Raw genomic sequence first — 22,697 nt, 5'->3', positions numbered from 1 at the left:
TCATCATGCCCGGTAGTCCTGACGTATGGTCCTAGGGCTCAGGTCCTCCGAGAGAGAGAGAAAGAAAGAGAGAAGGAGAGAATTAGAGAGAGCATACTTAAATTCACACAGGACACTGGATAAGACAGGAGAAGTACTCCAGATATAACCAACTGACCCTAGCCCCCCGACACAAACTACTGCAGCATAAATACTGGAGGCTGAGACAGGAGGGGTCAGGAGACACTGTGGCCCCATCCGATGACACCCCCGGACAGGGCCAAACAGGAAGGATATAACCCCACCCACTTTGCCAAAGCACAGCCCCCGCACCACTAGAGGGATATCTTCAACCACCAACTTACAATCCTGAGACAAGGCCGAGTATAGCCCACAAAGATCTCCACCACAGCACAAACCAAGGGGGGGCGCCAACCCAGACAGGAAGATCACGTCAGTAACTCAACCCACTCAAGTGACGCACCCCTCCTAGGGACGGCATGAAAGAGCACCAGTAAGCCAGTGACTCAGCCCCTGTAATAGGGTTAGAGGCAGAGAATCCCAGTGGAGAGAGGGGAACCGGCCAGGCAGAGACAGCAAGGGCAGTTCGTTGCTCCAGAGCCTTTCCGTTCACCTTCACACTCCTGGGCCAGACTACACTCAATCATATGACCTACTGAAGAGATAAGTCTTCAGTAAAGACTTAAAGGTTGAGACCGAGTCTGCGTCTCTCACATGGGTAGGCAGACCATTCCATAAAAATGGAGATCTATAGGAGAAAGCCCTGCCTCCAGCTGTTTGCTTAGAAATTCTAGGGACAATTAGGAGGCCTGCGTCTTGTGACCGTAGCGTACGTGTAGGTATGTACGGCAGGACCAACTCGGAAAGATAGGTAGGAGCAAGCCCATGTAACGCTTTATAGGTTAACAGTAAAACCTTGAAATCAGCCCTTGCCTTAACAGGAAGCCAGTGTAGGGAAGCTAGCACTGGAGTAATATGATCAAATTTCTTGGTTCTAGTCAGGATTCTAGCAGCCGTATTTAGCACTAACTGAAGTTTATTTAGTGCTTTATCCGGGTAGCCGGAAAGTAGAGCATGGCAGTAGTCTAACCTAGAAGTAACAAATGCATGGATTAATTTTTCTGCATCATTTTTAGACAGAAAATTTCTGATTTTTGCAATGTTACGTAGATGGAAAAAAGCTGTCCTTGAAACAGTCTTGATATGTTCGTCAAAAGAGAGATCAGGGTCAAGAGTAAAGCCGAGGTCCTTCACAGTTTTATTTGAGACGACTTTACAACCATCAAGATTAATTGTCAGATTTAACAGAAGATCTCTTTGTTTCTTGGGACCTAGAACAAGCATCTCTGTTTTGTCTGAGTTTAAAAGTAGAAAGTTTTCAGCCATCCACTTCCTTATGTCTGAAACACAGGCGAGGGCAATTTTGGGGCCTCACCATGTTTCATTGAAATGTACAGCTGTGTGTCATCCGCATAGCAGTGAAAGTTAACATTATGTTTTCGAATAACATCCCCAAGAAGTAAAATATATAGTGAAAACAATAGTGGTCCTAAAACGGAACCTTGAGGAACACCGAAATGTACAGTTGATTTGTCAGAGGACAAACCATTCACAGAGACAAACTGATATCTTTCCGACAGATAAGATCTAAACCAGGCCAGAACTTGTCCGTGTAGACCAATTTGGGTTTCCAGTCTCTCCAAAAGAATGTGGTGATCGATGGTGTCAAAGGCAGCACTAAGGTCTAGTAGCACGAGAACAGATGCAGAGCCTCGGTCTGACGCCATTAAAAGGTCATTTACCACCTTCACAAGTGCAGTCTCAGTGCTATGATGGGGTCTAAAACCTGACTGAAGCATTTCGTATACATTGTTTGTCTTCAGGAAGGCAGTGAGTTGCTGTGCAACAGCTTTTTCTAACATTTTTGAGAGGAATGGAAGATTCGATATAGGCCGATAGTTTTTTATATTTTCCGGGTCAAGGTTTGGCTTTTTCAAGAGAGGCTTTATTACTGCCACTTTTAGTGAGTTTGGTACACATCCGGTGGATAGAGAGCCGTTTATTATGTTCAACATAGGAGGGCCAAGCACATGAAGCAGCTCTTTCAGTAGTTTAGTTTATCCTAGTTGGAATAGGATCCAGTATGCAGCTTGAAGGTTTAGAGGCCATGATTATTTTCATCATTGTGTCAAGAGATATAGTACTAAAACACTTAAGTGTCTCTCCCGATCCCAGGCCCTGGCAGAGCAGTGCAGATTCAGGACAGCTAAGCCCTGGAGGAATACGCAGATTTAAAGAGGAGTCCGTAATTTGCTTTCTAATGATCATGATCTTTTCCTCAAAGAAGTTCATGAATTTATTACTGCTGAAGTGAAAGCCATCCTCTCTTGGGGAATGCTGCTTTTTAGTTAGCTTTGCAACAGTATCAAAAATACATTTTGGATTGTTCTTATTTTCCTCAATTAAGTTGGAAAAATAGGATGATCGAGCAGCAGTGAGGGCTCTTCGATACTGCACGGTACTGTCTTTCCAAGCTAGTCGGAAGACTTCCAGTTTGGTGTGGCGCCATTTCCGTTCCAATTTTCTGGAAGCTTGCTTCAGAGCTCGGGTATTTTCTGTATACCAGGGAGCTAGTTTCTTATGACAAATGTTTTTCGTTTTTAGGGGTGCAACTGCATCTAGGGTATTGCGCAAGGTTAAATTGAGTTCCTCAGTTAGGTAGTTAACTGATTTTTGTCCTCTGACGTCCTTGGGTAGGCAGAAGGAGTCTGGAAGGGCATCAAGGAATTTTTGTGTTGTCTGAGAATTTATAGCACGACTTTTGATGCTCCTTGGTTGGGGTCTGAGCAGATTATTTGTTGTGATTGCAAACGTAATAAAATGGTGGTCCGATAGTCCAGGATTATGAGGAAAAACATTAAGATCTACAACATTTATTCCATGGGACAAAACTAGGTCCAGAGTATGACTGTGGCAGTGAGTAGGTCCAGAGACATGTTGGACAAAACCCACTGAGTCGATGATGGCTCCGAAAGCCTTTTGGGGTGGGTCTGTGGACTTTTCCATATGAATATTAAAATCACCAAAAATTAGAATATTATCTGCTATGACTACAAGGTCCAATAGGAATTCAGGGAACTCAGAGAGGAACGCTGTATATGGCCCAGGAGGCCTGTAAACAGTAGCTATAAAAAGTGATTGAGTAGGCTGCATAGATTTCATGACTAGAAGCTCAAAAGACGAAAATGTCATTTTTCTTTTTTTTGTAAATTGAAATTTGCTATCGTAAATATTAGCAACACCTCCACCTTTGCGGGATGCACGGGGGATATGGTCACTAGTGTAACCAGGAGGTGAGGCCTCATTTAACACAGTCAATTCATCAGGCTTAAGCCATGTTTCAGTCAGGCCAATCACATCAAGATTATGATCAGTGATTAGTTCATTGACTATAACTGCCTTTGAAGTGAGGGATCTAACATTAAGTAACCCTATTTTGAGATGTGAGGTATCACGATCTCTTTCAATAATGGCAGGAATGGAGGAGGTCTTTATCCTAATGAGATTGCTAAGGCGAACACCGCCATGTTTAGTTTTGCCCAACCTAGGTCGAGGCACAGACACAGTCTCAATGGGGATGGCTGAGCTGACTACACTGACTATGCTAGTGGCAGACTCCACTAAGCTGGCAGGTTGGCTAACAGCCTGCTGCCTGGCCTGCACCCTATTTCATTGTGGAGCTAGATGAGTTAGAGCCCTGTCTATGTTGGTAGATAAGATGAGAGCACCCCTCCAGCTAGGATGGAGTCCGTCACTCCTCAGCAGGTCAGGCTTGGTCCTGTTTGTGGGTGAGTCCCAGAAAGAGGGCCAATTATCTACAAATTCTATCTTTTGGGAGGGGCAGAAAACAGTTTTCAACCAGCGATTGAGTTGTGAGACTCTGCTGTAGAGCTCGTCACTCCCCCTAACTGGGAGGGGGCCAGAGACAATTACTCGATGCCGACACATCTTTCTAGCTGATTTACACACTGAAGCTATGTTGTGCTTGGTGACCTCTGACTGTTTCATCCTAACATCGTTGGTACAAATCAAATTGTATTTGTCACATGCGCAGAATACAACAGGTATTCTGGTACAACCTTACCGTGAAATGCTTACTTACAAGTACTTAACCAACAATGCAGTTCAAGAAATAGAGTTGAGAAAAGATTTACTAAATAAACTAAAGTAAAAACAAAAAGTTCAAAAAGTAACACCTCTCGACTGAGGTGAATGAATAAGCTACGCTAGTGAGTAGCTACCACACAGCCAGGTCAGCTCTAGCTTCTAGTTATCTGTCAGATAGTGATATGAGGTGGCTATTATTACTATCTAACAGCAGTTGTTTGTACGGACATGTTTTGTTGCCTTTGTTTTGTCCCGTTTCAGAAGTAAATTAACTTGGCAAGCTTTCGCCAGTTGATGTCCCGTTAGATAGAGAGCTGGCCAAAAGTTGGCTTACATTACAGTGGCGACCCGTTATTCAGGGATATTCAATACATACAGTACCAGTCAAAAGTTTGGACACAACTACTCATTCAAGGGTTTTCCTTTATTTTTACTATTTTCCAAGGCAAAGGGTGGCTACTTTGAAGAATCTCAAATATAAAATATATTTTCATTTGTTTAACACATGATTCCATATGTGTTATTTCATAGTTTGTCTTCACTATTATTCTACAATGTAGAAAATAGTTAAAATAAAGAAAACTGCTTGAATGAGTAGGTGTGTCCAAACTTTTGACTGGTACTCTATATTTACAAAAAAATATATGAGGGATTGGAAATTATGTAGACAATTACGTTGATGGAAGCCACAATCTATCTGCAATATTAAAGCTGATCTACCCATAAAAAAACGAATAATAATAATAATATATATATTTTTATTATTATGTCCCCCCCACTTCTAAAACCAAAGTTGCGCTCCTGCGTTGTAGTATACCCCTTAAGAGATAGAAAAGTGAGAGAGCGAGAGAGAGAGAACAGGAGATGGAAAAGTGAGAGATGGTGAGAACAAGAGATGGGAGAGTGAGTACAGGAGATGGGAAAGTGAGGGAGAGTGAGTACAGGAGATGGGAAGTAAAAATACTTTAAAGTACTACTTAAGTAGTTTTTCGGGGGGGATCTTTACTATTTATATGTCTGACAACTTTTACTTCACTACATTCATTAAGAAAATATTGTACTTTTTACCCCATACATTTTCCCTGACACCCAAAAGTACTCGTTACATTTTGAATGCTTAGCAGGACAGGAAATAGTCAAATTCACGCACTTATCAACAGAACATCCCTGGTCATCCCTACTGCCTCTGATCTGGCGGACTCACTAAACACAAATGCTTTGTTTGTAAATGTTGTCTGAAAGTTGGAGTGTGCCCGTGGCTTTCCGTAAATACAAAAAACAAGAAAATAGTGCCATCTGGTTTGCTTAATATAAGGAATTTGAAATTATTTATACTTTTACTTTTGATACTGAAGTATATTTTAAACCAAATACTTTTATACTTTTACTCAAGTAGAATTTTACTTTTACTTGAGTAATTTTCTATAAGGTATCTTTACTTTTACTCAAGTATGATAGTTGGCGACTTTTCCACCACTGTGGGAACGTGAGGGAGAGTGAGTACAGGAGATGGGAAAGTTTGAGAGATTGAGAACAGGAGATGAGAAAGTGTGAGAGAGAACAGGAGATGAGAAAGTGTGAGAGAGAACAGGAGATGAGAAAGTGTGAGAGAGAACAGGAGATGAGAAAGTGTATGAGAGAACAGGAGATGGGAAAGTGTGAGAGAGAACAGGAGATGAGAAAGTGTGAGAGAGAACAGGAGATGAGAAAGTGTCAGAGAGAACAGGAGATGAGAAAATGTGAAAGAGAACAGGAGATGAGAAAGTGTGAGAGAGAACGGGAGATGGGAAAGTGTGAGAGAGAACAGGAGATGAGAAAGTGTGAGAGAGAACAGGAGATGGGAAAGTGTGAGAGAGAACAGGAGATGGGAAAGTGTGAGAGAGAACAGGAGATGAGAAAGTGTGAGAGAGACCAGGAGATGGGAAAGTGTGAGAGAGAACAGGAGATGAGAAAGTGTAAGAGAGAGAACCAGAGATGAGAAAGTGTGAGAGAGAACAGGAAATGAGAAAGTGTGAGAGAGAACAGGAGATGAGAAAGTGTGAGAGAGAACAGGAGATGAGAAAGTGTGAGAGAGAACAGGAGATGAGAAAGTGTGAGAGAGAACAGGAGATGAGAAAGTGTGAGAGAGAACAGGAGATGGGAAAGTGTGAGAGAGAACAGGAGATGAGAAAGTGTGAGAGAGAACAGGAGATGAGAAAGTGTGAGAGAGAACAGGAGATGGGAAAGTGTGAGAGAGTCAGGAGATGGGAAAGTGTGAGAGAGAACAGGAGATGGGAAAGTGTAAGAGAGAACAGGAGACGAGAAAGTGTCAGAGAGAACAGGAGATGGGAAAGTGTGAGAGAGAACAGGAGATGAGAAAGTTTGAGAGAGAACAGGAGGTGAGAAAGTGTGAGAGAGAACAGGAGATGGGAAAGTGTGAGAGAGAACAGGAGATGAGAAAGTGTGAGAGAGAACAGGAGATGAGAAAGTGTCAGAGAGAACAGGAGATGAGAAAATGTGAAAGAGAACAGGAGATGAGAAAGTGTGAGAGAGAACGGGAGATGGGAAAGTGTGAGAGAGAACAGGAGATGAGAAAGTGTGAGAGAGAACAGGAGATGGGAAAGTGTGAGAGAGAACAGGAGATGGGAAAGTGTGAGAGAGAACAGGAGATGAGAAAGTGTGAGAGAGACCAGGAGATGGGAAAGTGTGAGAGAGAACAGGAGATGAGAAAGTGTAAGAGAGAGAACCAGAGATGAGAAAGTGTGAGAGAGAACAGGAAATGAGAAAGTGTGAGAGAGAACAGGAGATGAGAAAGTGTGAGAGAGAACAGGAGATGAGAAAGTGTGAGAGAGAACAGGAGATGAGAAAGTGTGAGAGAGAACAGGAGATGAGAAAGTGTGAGAGAGAACAGGAGATGGGAAAGTGTGAGAGAGAACAGGAGATGAGAAAGTGTGAGAGAGAACAGGAGATGGGAAAGTGTGAGAGAGAACAGGAGATGGGAAAGTGTGAGAGAGTCAGGAGATGGGAAAGTGTGAGAGAGAACAGGAGATGGGAAAGTGTAAGAGAGAACAGGAGACGAGAAAGTGTCAGAGAGAACAGGAGATGGGAAAGTGTGAGAGAGAACAGGAGATGAGAAAGTTTGAGAGAGAACAGGAGGTGAGAAAGTGTGAGAGAGAACAGGAGATGGGAAAGTGTGAGAGAGAACAGGAGATGAGAAAGTGTGAGAGAGAACAGGAGATGAGAAAGTGTGAGAGAGAACAGGAGATGGGAAAGTTTGAGAGAGAACAGGAGGTGAGAAAGTGTGAGAGAGAACAGGAGATGGGAAAGTGTGAGAGAGAACAGGAGATGAGAAAGTGTGAGAGAGAACAGGAGATGAGAAAGTGTGAGAGAGAACAGGAGATGGGAAAGTGTGAGAGAGAACAGGAGGTGAGAAAGTGTAAGAGAGAGAACAGGAGATGAGAAAGTGTAAGAGAGAGAACAGGAGATGGGAAAGTGTGAGAGAGAACAGGAGATGAGAAAGTGTAAGAGAGAGAACAGGAGATGAGAAAGTGTAAGAGAGAGAACAGGAGATGGGAAAGTTTGAGAGAGAGAGAGAGGGAGAGGAAGAGGATTGTTTGATGAGCCTAATGAAGATTAATCACCCAGAGAGGCAGCTGTTGCCCCCCACCTCCTAGCAGAGATACAGGAAACTGATCTAATCTATCAAAGTGCTCATATTACAGCGGAACTTTGTCGACAGGCAGTACGCAGACGCTCCAAACAGATTGAGGTTGGTGCTGCAAACAGAGACATTCCAGTCCCACTGACTGTAAAGGGAGGTGACACTTTAAAAGTGGCCAATATGCTGCTCTAATTATCATTATGTAAATGAATGACACTAATGTCTATGGACATCGCAACAGACACGAGTGCATCTACATCATGGGAGCCAAAGGGTGTCACTGGCAGAGCCCAGAATACCACAGTAAGATCTACAAGGGATCTACTACTGGTAGGTTAATCTTCCCAACTCACAATGTCAGTGGCTCTGGGGTTGAGACCCTGTCTTACAACCTAGAGGTCATAGGTTCAAATCTTATATCTTGCACTTTTGTCTACAATTCCGCATCTCTCAATGTTAAATATATAAGAGAAGAGGCAAAAGTGTGATGGAGTCAGTGGCTCTGAGGATAAATCTCTACTTTGAAGCTAAGGTTCTGGGCTTCAAGTCTCACCTGTGCTTTTGATTACATTTCTGCACCTATCAATGCCACAGAGTAAGGATCTTGCCCCCTAAGCACAGGGTTGTAGGTTTGAACCTAGGTGCCAGCTCCTGGGCATGGTTGCCTACTGAGGACTCTGCTGGTCAGTGAGTCAGAGCCACTTGGGGAGCTGCTGCCACACAAAGTGGAATTGGCTGGAAAGGCATGATAAGCAGAGGGGGAAATTCCTGGGGCAGAGGGGGGAAATTCCTGGGGCAGAGGGGGGGAATTCCTGGGGTTCCCCACTGCGTTTCCAGACGATAGGTTAACTTTTCTGGGAGTTTTTCTCCATAACCACTGCACTTCGTAAGAGAGGGGATCCCAGGTATTCATCCTCATGAATTATGACAGCCTTCCAACTATCCCAGAGTGTCAACACAACCAGGTGATGAGCCAGGGATCAAACCTGCAACCCTGCGCTTCAGAGGCGAGAACCTTAACACAGAGCCACCGGCTCTTTCACACTCTGAATGTGAAGAAATACACACAAGGATTGAACTAAGGATTGAACCCACAGCCACAGATTAATCCACATATCTGTGTATTTCAGATGGAAAGGCACCTCTGCAGACTTACGTAACAGAAATCACATTCCCGGGCTACATAGTACATACAACTTCAATATAAGAGTTACACACTAGCATCCAATGTTTCTCCACTGCCACTGCCATTACAGGAGACAAGTTGAGAAAGTAGTGAACTCATGACCTCTGGTGGACAAGGTGGGAGTCATTCCAGAGAGCTCCACTAGTTCTGATTGAACTCTCCCCCTCTTCACCTTCCACAACACCTAAAGCCACGGAATAATAACGTAGGCCTCGATTCAATCAGATCGAGCATTAACCCGCACTGGCCGACATCCACATAGAGGATGTTTGGAGGCGTAACTGCGGTAGGAGATGACAAATTGATGAGCGGCTGCTCTTGTGCATCACCAACCATTCCCTTCCTTATTATCCCAACTGCATTAGCAGTTCAAAACGGTGCGAGAAATAATTACAGGCAGTCAAGTGTTTCCCCTATACGTGTCTATGGGAACAGCTATACCAGACTAATCGAGGTGTAGGCAATAGAACATCACGCATTCAAATGTTTGAACTTATAACACGGCTGCATGAGATTTGTCGGATATAAACTTGGGTGTGGTTTCATTGCATCCAATGGCAGTGTAAAGTAACACAAGGAGCCACTTGTGGATCTCTAACGCGGTTCCACCTCCGGCACGTCAAAATTACCGCTATGTGGATGCCGGCTAGTGCGGATTTGATCGAATCTAGCCCAAGGTTTGAATCGAGCCAGGGCAGCAGCTTCAAATAAAAAGTGTTCCCTGATCATTGACTTAACCATGGCATGGTTGATTGAAATCCTATGTCCAACTCTAAAGCCAAGATCAACAACTCTCTGTCATCATTATAAGGAAGAGGGCAGGATGGCCACACAGAGAGGCTTTGAATGAGGGGTGTCCTCTGCATCTCCAGATTTATTTTGCAGGTACAAGAGCATTCAATGAAAGTATGAGCAAAACAAAATTCCTTATCCAGAATTCAATCTCTGCTTCGGTAGAGCAAACAAAGACTTAATAATCGAATTGTAACAAAGTTGAATTCTATATGTGGGCATCACTGCCGCTGCTCTGGTCTGGTGGAAGTGTCGCCGCTGTGTCGGCTCTCCACAGTCGACTGGCCGGTGCTCAGCAGGGTTCCATCCCTGAAGGGGTCTACCCCTTCCCTGGAGAACGGAGCTGTTCTCGACCCAACCAACCAGCCATGGAGATACGTCACTCGCTGTGGAAGTCAAATAAAGCGTCCTCTGGCAACGGGAGTCTCCTTGGAGATGTTGAGCCCGGACCTGACACAGACCAGAAACGGCTTTGCCGCCCTGGATCCAGAGGTTCCGCCACCTTCTTCCTTGATGACTTCCCATTTAAGATCGGATCCGGAGGTACCTGTGTCTTCGTCCTCTGTTCTGTCTCCCTCTCTGGTGGCTTCTACCTCGGGTTCAGATCCTCGGAGCTCCCACCTTCATCAGACCGTGAGGCTGCCTGAGAGACCGGCCCATTCAACATCCCCGGCTGTCATCATAGGCAGCTCTATGGTGAGAAACATCTCGGTCCCCAAGGCAAAAACCCTGTGCTACAGGAGCACGAGTACAGGACATAACAAGGCTGCTTCCGACTGTGCTACCCAGGAGCACGAGTACAGGACATAACTTATCAATGACCCAAGACCAGCTCAGTTAATCCCTACCATTGTGACAATGAGTCGTCATAATGCTGCATCAAATGTACATTATCCTAGGGGCGTTGGCAGACAATGTAAGTAACATAATTTATGTTCACCTAATTGCCCTGTGTACCTCTGTTGATCCTACAGCTTTTGTATGCAGTAATCATGAGCCTATGAACCAGATTTACACTGTTAGCACCTAGTAGGAAGACCACGTTATGCAGCTCACCCTGCACTATCAGCTCCAATATAAATAACATGAGCAAGTCTACTTATAAGCTTCCCAGTAAAGCATTATAAACCAAGCAACCCAGAAAAATGCTCAAAATAGCCCATATTAACATATGCAGCCTGAGGAACAAGGTCCATGAAGTCAATAACTTGCTTGTAACAGATGACATTCATATTCTGACTTTCTGAAACGCACTTAGATAATACTTTTGATGATACAGTGGTAGAAACACATGGTTATAACATCTACCGAAAAGACAGAAATGCCAACGGGGGTGGTGTTGCGGTCTATATTCAGAACGACATTCCTGTAAAGCTTAGAGACAATCTACTGTTGAAATAATATGGTTCATCTGCCTCACCTAAAGCCCCTTCTTGAGAGAAGCTGCTATAGACCACCAAGTGCTAACAGTCAGTATCTGGATAATATGTGTGAAATGCTTGATAATGTATATGATATCAACAGAGAAGTATATTTTCTGGGTGATTTTATATATTGACTGGCTCTCATCAAGCTGCCCACTCAATCATTTTTTTTACTGTAACCAGTGCCTGCAACCTGTTCAGGTTGTCAGTCAACCTACCAGGGTGGTTACAAACAGTACAGGAATGAAATCATCAACATGTATTGATCACATCTTTACTAATGCTGCAGAAATTAGCTTTAAAGCAGTATCCAAATCCATAGGATGTAGTGATCACAATATAATAGCCATATCTAGGAAAACCAAAGTTCCAAAGGCTGGGCCTAATATAGTGTATAAGAGGTCATACAAGAAGTTTTGTCGTGATTAATATGTTGATGATATAAAGAATATTTGCGGGTCTGTGGTGTGTAATGAGGAGCAACCAGATGCTGCACTTAACACATTTATGAAATTGCTTATTACAATTACTAATAAGCACGCACCCATTAAGAAAATGACTGTAAAAACTGTTAAATATCCTCGGATTGATGAGGAATTGAGAGGGATGGGGCAAAAGGTATAGCAAATAAGTCTGGCAGCCCAACTGACGTATTGCAAATTAAGAAATGATGTGACTACACTAAATAAATGGGAAAATAAACAATAGTATGAAACAAAGATAAATGATATTAAGAATGATAGTAAAAAGCTTTGGAGCACCTTATATAACATTTTGGGTAAAAAAGCCAACTCTGTTCCTTCATTCATTGAATCAGATGGCTTATTCATCACAAAGCCCACTGATATTGCCAACTACTTTAATGACTTTTTTATTGGCAAGATAAGCAAACTTAGGGATGACATGCCAGCAACAAATTCTGACACTACACATCCAAGTATATCTGACCAAATTATGAAAGAAAATCTGGATGGAAAACGATTGAGGATAATAGCGGACGATATTGCCACTCGTATTTGCCACATCTTCAATTTAAGCCTACTAGAAAGTGTGTGCTCTCAGGCATGGAGGGAAGCTAGTCATTCCTCTACCCAATAATAGTAAAGCCCCCTTTACTGGCTCAAATAGCCAACCAATCAGCCTGTTACCAACCCTTAGTAAACTTCTGTAAAAAATGGTGTTTGATACAATGCTATTTCACAGTAAACAAATTGACAACAGACTTTCAGAACACTTATAGGGAAGAACACTCAACAAGCACAGCACTTACACAAATGACTGATGATTGGCTGAGAGAAATTGTAGATAAAATGATTGTGGGGGCTGTCTTGTTAGACTTCAGTGTAGCTTTTGACATTATCGATCATAGTCTGCTGCTGGAAAAACGGAGTACAGCGCTCAGACAACAAAGCCATACAGATATCCGCCATGTTGGAGTCAACAGAAGTCAGAAATAGAGTTATAAATATTCACTTACCTTTGATGATCTTCATCAGAATGCACTCCCAGGAATCCCAGTTCCACAATAAATGTTTGATTTGTTCGATAAAGTACATCATTTGTCCAAATACCTCCTTTTTGTTTGCGTGTTTAGCCCAATAATCCAAATTCATGAGGCGCGAGCAGACAAAGTCCAAAAGTTAAGTTACAGTCCGTAGAAACAGGTCAAACAATGTATAGAATCAATCTTTAGGATGTTTTTATCATAAATCTTCAATAATGTTTCAACCGGAGAATTCCTTTGTCTTCAGAAATGCAATGGAACGCAAGCTAACTCTCTCATGAACACACGTGGTCAGCTCATGGCACTCTGCCAGACCCCTGACTCAAAGAGCCCTCATTCCCCCCTTCTTCGCAGTAGAAGCATCAAACAAAGGTTCTAAAGACTGTTGACATCTAGTGGAAGCCTTAGGAAGTGCAATATGACCAATATCCCACTTTATATTCGATAGGCCATGAGTTGAAAAACTACAAACCTCAGATTTCCCACTTCCTGGTTGGATTTTTTCTCTGGTTTTTGCCTGCCATATGAGTTCTGTTATACTCACAGACATCATTCAAACAGTTTTAGAAACTCCAGAGTGTTTTCTATCCAAATATACTAATAATATGCATATCTTAGCTTCTGGGACTGAGTAGCAGGCAGTTTACTCTGGGCACCTTATTCATCCAAGCTACTCAATACTGCCCCCAGCCATAAGAAGTTAACAACACTATCAACAAGGCAGGTCCTACAGGCCCTAGTTTTATCGCACCTAGACTACTGTTCAGTAGTGTGGTCAAGTGCCACAAAAAGGGAGTTGGAAAAATTGCATTTGGCTCAGAACAGGGCAGCACGGCTGGCCCTTAAAAGTACACAGAGAGCTAACATCAATGATATGCATGTCAATCTCTCATGGCTCAAAGTGGAAGAGAGATTGACTTCATCATTACTTGTTTTTGTAAGAGGTGTAGACAAACTGAATGTACCGAGCTGTCTGTTTAAAATACTCGGACACTCATGCATACCCCACAAGACATGCCACCAAAGGTCTCTTCACTGTCCTCAAGTCCAGAACAGACTATGGGAAACGCACAGTACTACATAGAGCCATGACTACATGGAACTCTATTCCACATCAGGTAACTGATGCAAGCATTAGAATCAGATTTAGAAAGAAGGTAAAAATACACCTTATGGAACAACTGGGACGGTGAAGAGACACACACAAAGGTACAGACATATGCATACACACTAGAGGTCGACCGATTAATCGGAATGGCCGATTAATCGGGGCCGATTTCAAGTTTTCATAACAATCGGAAATCTGTATTTTTGGGCGCCGATTTGCCGATTCTTTTTTATTTTTTGTTACACCTTTATTTAATCTTTATTTAACTAGGCAAGTCAGTTAAGAACACATTCTTATTTTCAATGACGGCCTAGGAACGGGGCAGAACGACAGATTTTTAACCTTGTCAGCTCGGGGGATCCAATCGTGCAACCTTACAGTTAACTAGTCCAATGCTCTAACACCTGATTACATTGCACTCCACGAGGAGCCTGCCTGTTAGAGAATGCAGTAAGCTAAGGTAAGTTGCTAGCTAACATTAAACTTATTTTATAAAAAACAATCAATCAATGACTGTCATTGCTCCAATGTGTACTTAACCATAAACATCAATGCCTTTCTTAAAACCTCTACCGCTTCTCCCTCCCGGATCCGGGATCCTCCTCACCAACAAAGCTGACTAGCATAGCCTAGCGCCACAGGGATATCATATAATATAATTTCATGAAATCACAAGTCCAATACAACAAATGAAAGATAAACATCTTGTGAATCCAGCCATCATTTCCGATTTTTAAAATGTTTTACAGCGAAAACACAATATGTATTTATATTAGCTAACCACAATAGCCAAACACACAACGGGATATTTTCACCATGTTTCCACCGCATAGGTAGCCTTCACAAAACCCACAAATAGAGATAAAATTAATCACTAACCTAGAACAACTTCATTAGATGACAGTCTTATAACATCATGTTATACAATACATTTATGTTTTGTTCGAAAATGTGCATATTTATAGCTACAAATCCTGGTTTTACATTGCAGCCACCATCACAAATAGCACCAAAGCAGCCAGAATAATTACAGAGAGCAACGTGAAATACATAAATACTCATCATAAAACATTTATGAAAAATACATGGTGTACAGCAAATGAAAGATAAACATCTTGTGAATCCAGCCAATATTTCCGATTTTTTAACTGTTTTACAGCGAAAACACAATATAGAATTATATTAGCTTACCACAATAGCCAAACACACAAAAACATTTATTCACCGCCAACATAGCTTTCGCAAAAACCAGCAATAGATATAAAATTAATCACTAACCTTTGGACAACTTCATCAGATGACAGTCTTATAACATCATGTTATACAATACATTTATGTTTTGTTCGAAAATGTGCATATTTAGAGCTGCAAATCGTGGTTATACATTGTGAATACGTAGCAACAATTCACCAGAATGTCCGGAGATATTTTGGACACTCACCTAATCTAACCAAAGAACTCATCATAAACTTTACATAAAAATACTTGTTGTGTGGCAAATGAAAGATACACTGGTTCTTAATGCAACCGCTTGTAACGTTCGTTCTCCTCCTCGTCTGAGGAGGAGCATGGATCGAACCAAAACGCAGCTTGGGTAGAATACATGATGATTTATTTGAAGAAAGACGAAGACGGAAAAACTCTTAACAAACTACAAAACAATAAACGACGTAAACAGACCTGAACATGAGAACTTACAAACAACGAAGAACGCACGAACAGGAACAAACTAACAAACGAAACAGTCCCGTGTGGCACAAACACTGACACAGGAACAATCACCCACCAACAAACAGTGAGAACAGCCTACCTTAATATGGTTCTCAATCAGAGGAAACGTAAAACACCTGCCCCTAATTGAGAACCATATCAGGCTAATACATTGAACCCAACATAGAAACACATAACATAGAATGCCCACCCCAACTCACGCCCTGACCATACTAAACAAATACAAAAACAAGGGAAAACAGGTCAGGAACGTGACACCGCTGTGTTAGATTTTTAAAAATAACTTTACCACAACATACAGCATGCATTATTGTGAGACAGCGCTCACATATTCTCAGCCGTGTTGGAGTCAACATATTACACAGAAATACGAAATAACATCATAAATGTTGTCTTACTTTTGCTGATCTTCCATCAGAATGTTGTGCAAGGAGTCCTAGGTCCAGAATAAATTGTTGTTTGGTTTTAGAATGTCCATTTCTTCTGTCGAATTAGCAACTTTGGCTAGCATTGTGGAGCGCACGTGTCCTTCATCTCTTGGCGCATGGAACGAAAAATTCCAAAATTCCCAATAAACTTCAAATAATCTGGTCAAACTCGGTTGAAAATCCATCTTTATGATGTTATTATCATATGTATCAAATAAAATGAGAGCCGGAGCAATTCGTAGTGTATACCGAACGCTTTTCAGAAGACAATGTGAGGTTTCCCGGCGCGCCGTCGAAAACTGACAAAATACCGGACCTGCCACTCCAAAAGCTCTTATTCGGCCTCACATCAAGCTAGACACCCCATTCAACCTTCTACTGCCTGTTGACATCTAGTGGAAGGCGTATGAAGTGCATACAGATCGATAAATAAAAGCCAGTTGAATAGGCAGGCCCTGACGCAGAGCCTCGTTTTCAGATTTTTCACTTCCTATATGGAAGTTTGCTGCCAAATGAGTTCTGTTTTACGCACAGATATACTTCAAACAGTTTTAGAGTCTTTTCTATCCAATAGTAATAATAATATGCATATTGTATGATCTAGAACAGAGTACGAGGCCGTTTAATTTGGGCACGATTTTTTCCAAAGTGAAAACAGCGCCCCCCTATTCACAAGAAGTTAAAATCAATACACAAGTATTTATTTTTAAACCTGCATATTTAGCTAAAAGAAATCCAGGTTAGCAGGCAATATTAACCAGGTGAAATTGTGTCATTTCTCTTGCGTTCATTGCACGCAGAGTCAGGGTATATGCAACAGTTTGGGCCGCCTGGCTCTTTGCGAACTAATTTGCCAGAATTTTACGTAATTATGACAACATTGAAGGTTGTGCAATGTAACAGGAATATTTAGACTCATGGATGCCACCCGTTAGATAAAGTACGGAACGGAATAAACGTTTTGTTTTCGAGGTGATAGTTTCCGGATTAGTCAAAGGTATATGGTTTAGAGAGAAATAGTCAACACGTTATAATTCCTGTAATAACTTGCGGCTGAATTTGAAAGGGGTTCCTTCGTTATTTTACCGTTCATGTCTTCCATAGAGAATGTCTTGATCTACTTCAAATAAGGTCTGTGTTTCGTGCAGGCTTAAACCGCCTCGACGTTTTGATACCCGTGTAAATCGCACTAGGATAAGGTAACGTTTGTCAACATATTTTCATAAATCCACTCTACAATTTTTTTATCTTCGCTTATATTTAGCCAATATTGATCAGAGTTACCTTGTCCTATGGATATCTACACAGTTATAAAATTGGCACGGTGATGTAAGCCTACACGAAACACAGACCTTATTTTAAGTGAATCTAAAAATATCCTATGGAATAAATGAATGAACCGCTTTTCAGATTTTGCTAGGTGTCATGGGAATTATGACTCGCACTTTGGTTGTCAATTTTTACCATGCCCATTATTAAAATAGGATTTCCTGCATATAGAAATTAAAGTTTTTGTTTTATACATTCATCACAGGTAACTTAAACTCTATTTTTATTCAAACAGTTGAGAGTATTTGTCTCCTAAGCAGACTCTTCAGTATCATTGTCACTTCAGAGCTGTGTGCGTGTGTGTGTATTTATGTATTATATTAAGTTAAAATAAAAGTGTTCATTGTTCATTCAGTATTGTTGCAATTGTCATTATTACAAAAATGTGTGTGTGTGTGTATGATATATATATATATATATATTTTTTTTAAATAAAATCGGCCGATTAATCGGTATCGGCTTTTTTTGTCCTCCAATAATCGGTATCGGTATCGGCATTGAAAAATCATAATCGGTCGACCTCTAATACACACACATTGTTGTATGGTGGTATTGAACATTTTGTGTTGTGGACATGTGGTGATGTAGGGATGTTATATGATGTACTGTTTTATCTTTAGCTCATTCAGTACAAACATAGTTCATTGTTTTATCTGTTGTTGTTAATGTAATGTGGGTGCTTTGGTGTGTTTGGACCTCAGGATGAGTAGCTGCTGCCTTGGAATCAGCTAATGGGGATCCCTAATAAATACAAATACAAAATACAAAAGGCATACTTTTGTTTTCTCATAGTACTTTTCAAAAACTTTGTAATAACCAAATAGACACTGGATGTTTTTTGGCAAATTATTTATTCAATGTATGTAGTGTTAATATCCAAAACTTGCATTTTCAGAAATGCTCCCAAAATTACTTACACCCCTATTTGATTTAGACAGTACTTTGCTGCCATCTTGTGACTATGAAGGAACATGCAGCTGGAATATGCTTTTATTTCCATTAGTCTGAAATGAACAGTCTCATAAAAACATGTGATGCTGTTAAACTTTATGCACCATTAAATAAGTATTTTCCTTCAAATACCAAAAGGCCACAGTAAGTGCTACCCATCACTTTACATGAAATGTAAAAGGTAAACCATTAAAGTTATGAGGTGATTAGAGCCCATAAATGTGATCTATTATTACATGATTCCTATTGAAGCTTGGGTGTGTTGTTTGTTTACCTCTCCTGCTAGTTCCTCTGCAGGCTCTCCAGTGTTGGAAGCATCCTGGGCTCCTCGTGGGTGTTTGATTCCTGGTCCACACCCAGAGAACCCCTGTGTATCTGTGGGTCCACAGTCACCACAATTAATAAGGATCATTAGGATGGAGACATCTGCCTCCACTTCTTCCCTGCTGGGATAGACAGACTATTCTTATTTTTTGAGGGCTGTATTGAAATGTCCTCCAGGACTGTAATACAATTATTAAATCATTTCTGCAAACAAAAATTGTACACAAAGTGAAAACAATCTACTGGTATCCCTCTGTGCATCAGTCAGGCAGCATACTTTGCTGTTTATTTGAGTAGTTACTCTTGTTGGGGCAGACTTGGTTTGCAGACACCGCTGCCACAATCACAGGCCTAATAGGCCATGAAATCAACACACACAGTGGGTAAACTGCGGGAGTGTGACAGTCTCCCCAATGCCTTAACCTCGTTAGGTGTGACATTAATATAACTGATGGGACATAAAGTGTGACACTAACAAGGTGAGCGAGACAGAGTTTCTAACTGGGAGAGATAGATAAGAGATTGCACTGCTGTCAACAGATTACCACCTGTGACTCAGACACCTAGGCTAGCTAACTGTTCCAAGAAGAACACTGTGTTCTCTATCTCTTCTGTAAAGGGTTATTGACCCCTGACGCTGGTGAAATAGTTTAATTTGTCTGTTTGTGACTTCTCTACAGCACTCCTAGTTTGCTTTCTAATTGAACGGAGCTGCGGTTCATTAATGTCTGTCATACTGTGTGTTCCAAAAACAAGTGACAAATACATAAATGAATACATTGCTTGACTAAATTGTTGTGACTGTTTCTGAATTGAATCTAGATGTAATAAACATCAAACCTTGCTACGGTATACCCTGTTTATTGTGTCTAGTCTCTTTATATAGTAACCTCAAAACAAACACATCAATCTGAGCAGCTTACTGATCGCTGCAGCTGTACATAGTCCATCTGTAAATAGCCCACCCAATCTACCTACCTCATCCCCATATTGTTTTTATTAACTTTTCTGCTCTTTTGCACACCAGTATCACTACTTGCACATCATCATCTGCTCATCTATCACTCCAGTGTTAATCTGCTAAATTGTAATTACTTCGCTACTATGGCCTATGCCTTACCTCCTCACGCTATTTGCCACACACTGTATATAGACTTTCTTTTTTCTATTGTGTTATTGACTGTACGTTTGTTTATTCCATGTGTAACTCTGTGTTGTTGTTTGTGTCTACTGCTTTGCTTTATCTTGATAAGGTTGCAGTTGTAAATGAGAACTTGTTCTCAACTAGCTTACCTTGTTAAATAAAGGTGAAATCATAAAATAAAAATGTGTAGACATTGCTAGTGACTTGTAGTGAAATCTAAGAACTATTTGTTCTTATTTGAAGTCAGCCAAGCAGGCACAGGCCCCAGTTAGCATAACCTTTAAGCAGTCTCTATGTTCTTCCAATAACCCTCTCACAAAGGTAAATACTCTACCGCACTGCGCTGCACACATTATACACCATCTTTGTTGCTCAAAGCCTCTGCTAGGAGAGGGCCACATCACTAGGAAGCACAAGTAACAGAGTTAAGAACGGACCGTAAACTCCCTCCACAGCTAGCTACAAATGTCGCCGATGGAGCTATCGAATTAGATATTTAGGGATAGTGGAAATGGTTGGTTCGTTTTCAAGGAGGGCGGTCATGTGTGTTTGTGAGAAGAGGACCACTTGTTTAAGCCCAGTATGGAGACAGAGATAGTGGAGGAAGCCATATATTTAGCAGCACACTGACGGCTGTTTCACTGATGCCGTGACCCGGATACACAGTTTGGCTCAGCTTAACGGCCAGGGTCGCTCCCTGTGTGGCGAGTTTAGGGGTGAGTGTAACGGAGTTAAGAACGTTACGTACCGTAAGCTCACTCCACAGTTAGGTTGAAAGGTCACCAATTAAGAGCCTGGTATAGGGACAGGGACAGTGGAGGAAAGCAAAAATGTTAGCAGCGCACTGACGTCTGTTTCATACACACACAACAGAGACAAACAGATTTTTATACTAAGACTACAACCCACATTATTGGGGCTGGTTTAATTTTAGTCATCCAGTCCAGAATCTAGATGTGTCATAGAAAGAGAGTATCTGTATCATGCCTGTTTTAAAAAGTGGGTACTGTACATAATATACCAGGAAACTGGCAGGCATAAAATGACTTTCAAGATTAAAGGGTTTTGGGGTAGGCTATTTGTTATCCGTAGAATACAATAAGTGGCCATTCCCACTATCACTGTCCTGCAAACACAACTTCTCTGTTTGTTCTCAAGGGCCTTAGCCATGGGCTATAGGTACTGTGCAGTTTTGCAAAACCTTCAGATCATACGGATAGGTTCAGGCCCTGTTATAACATTGTTTAAACATTATATTTGTATAACATTGTTAAAAAGTTGATAATGTATTGAAGGCTGACTTGGCTGTGCATACAAGCAATTGTCTCTCTCTCCCTCAGTGGGATCACTGGTATGTAAACACTATATAGCTAGACTCTGTATACTGTATACTGTATAGCTAGACTCGAGTGGATACTTCACACTGAGGATAAATAGAGGTTGGTTTGTTTTGTTGGTGGCCCGCTGAGAAAAGAAGAGCAGTATCACGTTGCAGAATATACACTTTAGTTCTTCAGCATTCAATAACAAATACAAGGGTTACGGCTATGAGTTGCTGGTTACAAATAACAGAATAGCAGAATTTGTGTATTTTTGTGTAACAAAAAACAAAGTAGCCTATTCTAAATAACCTAGAAAATACTTTTAAGACCCCAGATATTTTCACTTGAAATGAAAACTCTGAGAAATGGTTATTTCCTTTAATATCATTATCATAAATTTAAAGGCGACCAGGTTGATTGACAGGCTATTAGCAAGACTCGTGCGCTGTTCTTTTCATGATGCCTATGAAGACTATGAGACTACTTTTCCTTTGTGGTTAAGTTTTTTTCTATCAAATGAAAAGGTGCAAGTGACAACTAATGGTCATTTACTATTCGCCAACTATGTGCCGCAACCTCGTTTCGGATCCAACATGGCGGGTGAGATAAGCCTGTCGGGCGGCGCATTGCTACCTGGAGTGGGATCGATTGCATAGCGCCCTGCAGGGGTTCCATAGTGAGTTTGAGAAGTGGTCTGTTCTGGCAGAGCGCTGACTTCCTGGTACGGGACAATGGACATGTTTTACTCTAGTTTGGCCGGGAAAACACACGCAGCGATGTGATCAAGACGGACACGTCGAGTTAGAACAAGGTAAACCTGTCCTTTCCATTTTCGAAATGTTCTGGGAAATATAACTTATCAACTTCCCCGATATGGATGTCAGTGTACTACTGTTGGCTAAACGCTAGCAAGCGGACTGCGGCTTTGAAAGTGGCATATGTGATGGGAACCAGGGGCACGCGTTTGTGTAGTGTTGTCCGCACTGAACGACTCGGTATGCGGTATTATTCCAGTGTTTTGTTTACAATCGGGAATATGGTTTAATAGCTTCAAACTTTGTTCTTATTTCTATTCATCGAGGCCTACAGTACCTAGCCAAACCCCCGGACGGCCTCCTGCAGCAGAGTCGATGTTGACACTGCAGAAACACGAATCAAGCTCTCCCATTGGTCACAGACCTGCATTCCGCGGCTCTGGTTGGCTTGGCTTTCCTTTCACTCATTTGACGTTTGTGGGGCTTTCAACGTTTCTCCTGTAGCCTAATTGATTTAAGGGGATCAATTGTATAATTAAACGATTTGAATTAGAGTTATTGAATGGTATTTTGCGCATGTGGCTGTGTTCTGAGTAAATAAGGCGATCCTTTGTTCTTTACCACGTCTGGGACTATAGGCTACTGTAGTAGCGATGACCTGCATAGGATAATGGGTATAGTAGTTACCTTTTGTAGCAGTGCCTCAATCCTATCCCGTTCCGGGATACGGCTCGACCGAAAAAACTGCTTTGGGGATAGTTTGCCACAAAGAGCGAAATTGCAAACATAGAACTCGCAAACCGATACATTGTTTCACAAATGTCACACACGAATGAAAGTTTCCTGCCTGGCTTCCACCCAGCAGCATGAGCAGATCACAAAAACAAATCAC

The 22,697-nt window shown here is 41.6% G+C and overlaps 1 protein-coding gene and 1 long non-coding RNA gene across 2 annotated transcripts in view; one reads left to right on the top strand and one right to left on the bottom strand.

The window, feature by feature from the left end:
- On the bottom strand, positions 1-22,682 carry LOC120031921. The gene is made up of 4 exons (XR_005473770.1): positions 22,493-22,682; positions 20,477-20,522; positions 18,535-18,635; positions 1-45 (listed from the first exon to the last, which is right to left on the bottom strand). It is a non-coding gene; the product is annotated as an uncharacterized LOC120031921 (long non-coding RNA).
- The window catches only part of LOC120031920 (USP6 N-terminal-like protein), a 79,193-nt gene continuing 78,134 nt past the window's right edge, over positions 21,639-22,697 (top strand). Inside the window, exon 1 of the mRNA XM_038977777.1 lies at positions 21,639-21,861. The gene's annotated coding sequence lies outside the window, so the exon portion shown is untranslated. The remainder of the gene's footprint in view (positions 21,862-22,697) is intronic.

This window comes from Salvelinus namaycush, chromosome 38 (assembly GCF_016432855.1).
Source record: "Salvelinus namaycush isolate Seneca chromosome 38, SaNama_1.0, whole genome shotgun sequence".
Classification (NCBI taxonomy): Eukaryota; Metazoa; Chordata; class Actinopteri; order Salmoniformes; family Salmonidae; genus Salvelinus; species Salvelinus namaycush.
Note: the sequence above shows the minus strand (reverse complement) of the source record. Positions and strands in the feature narration are given on the sequence as shown.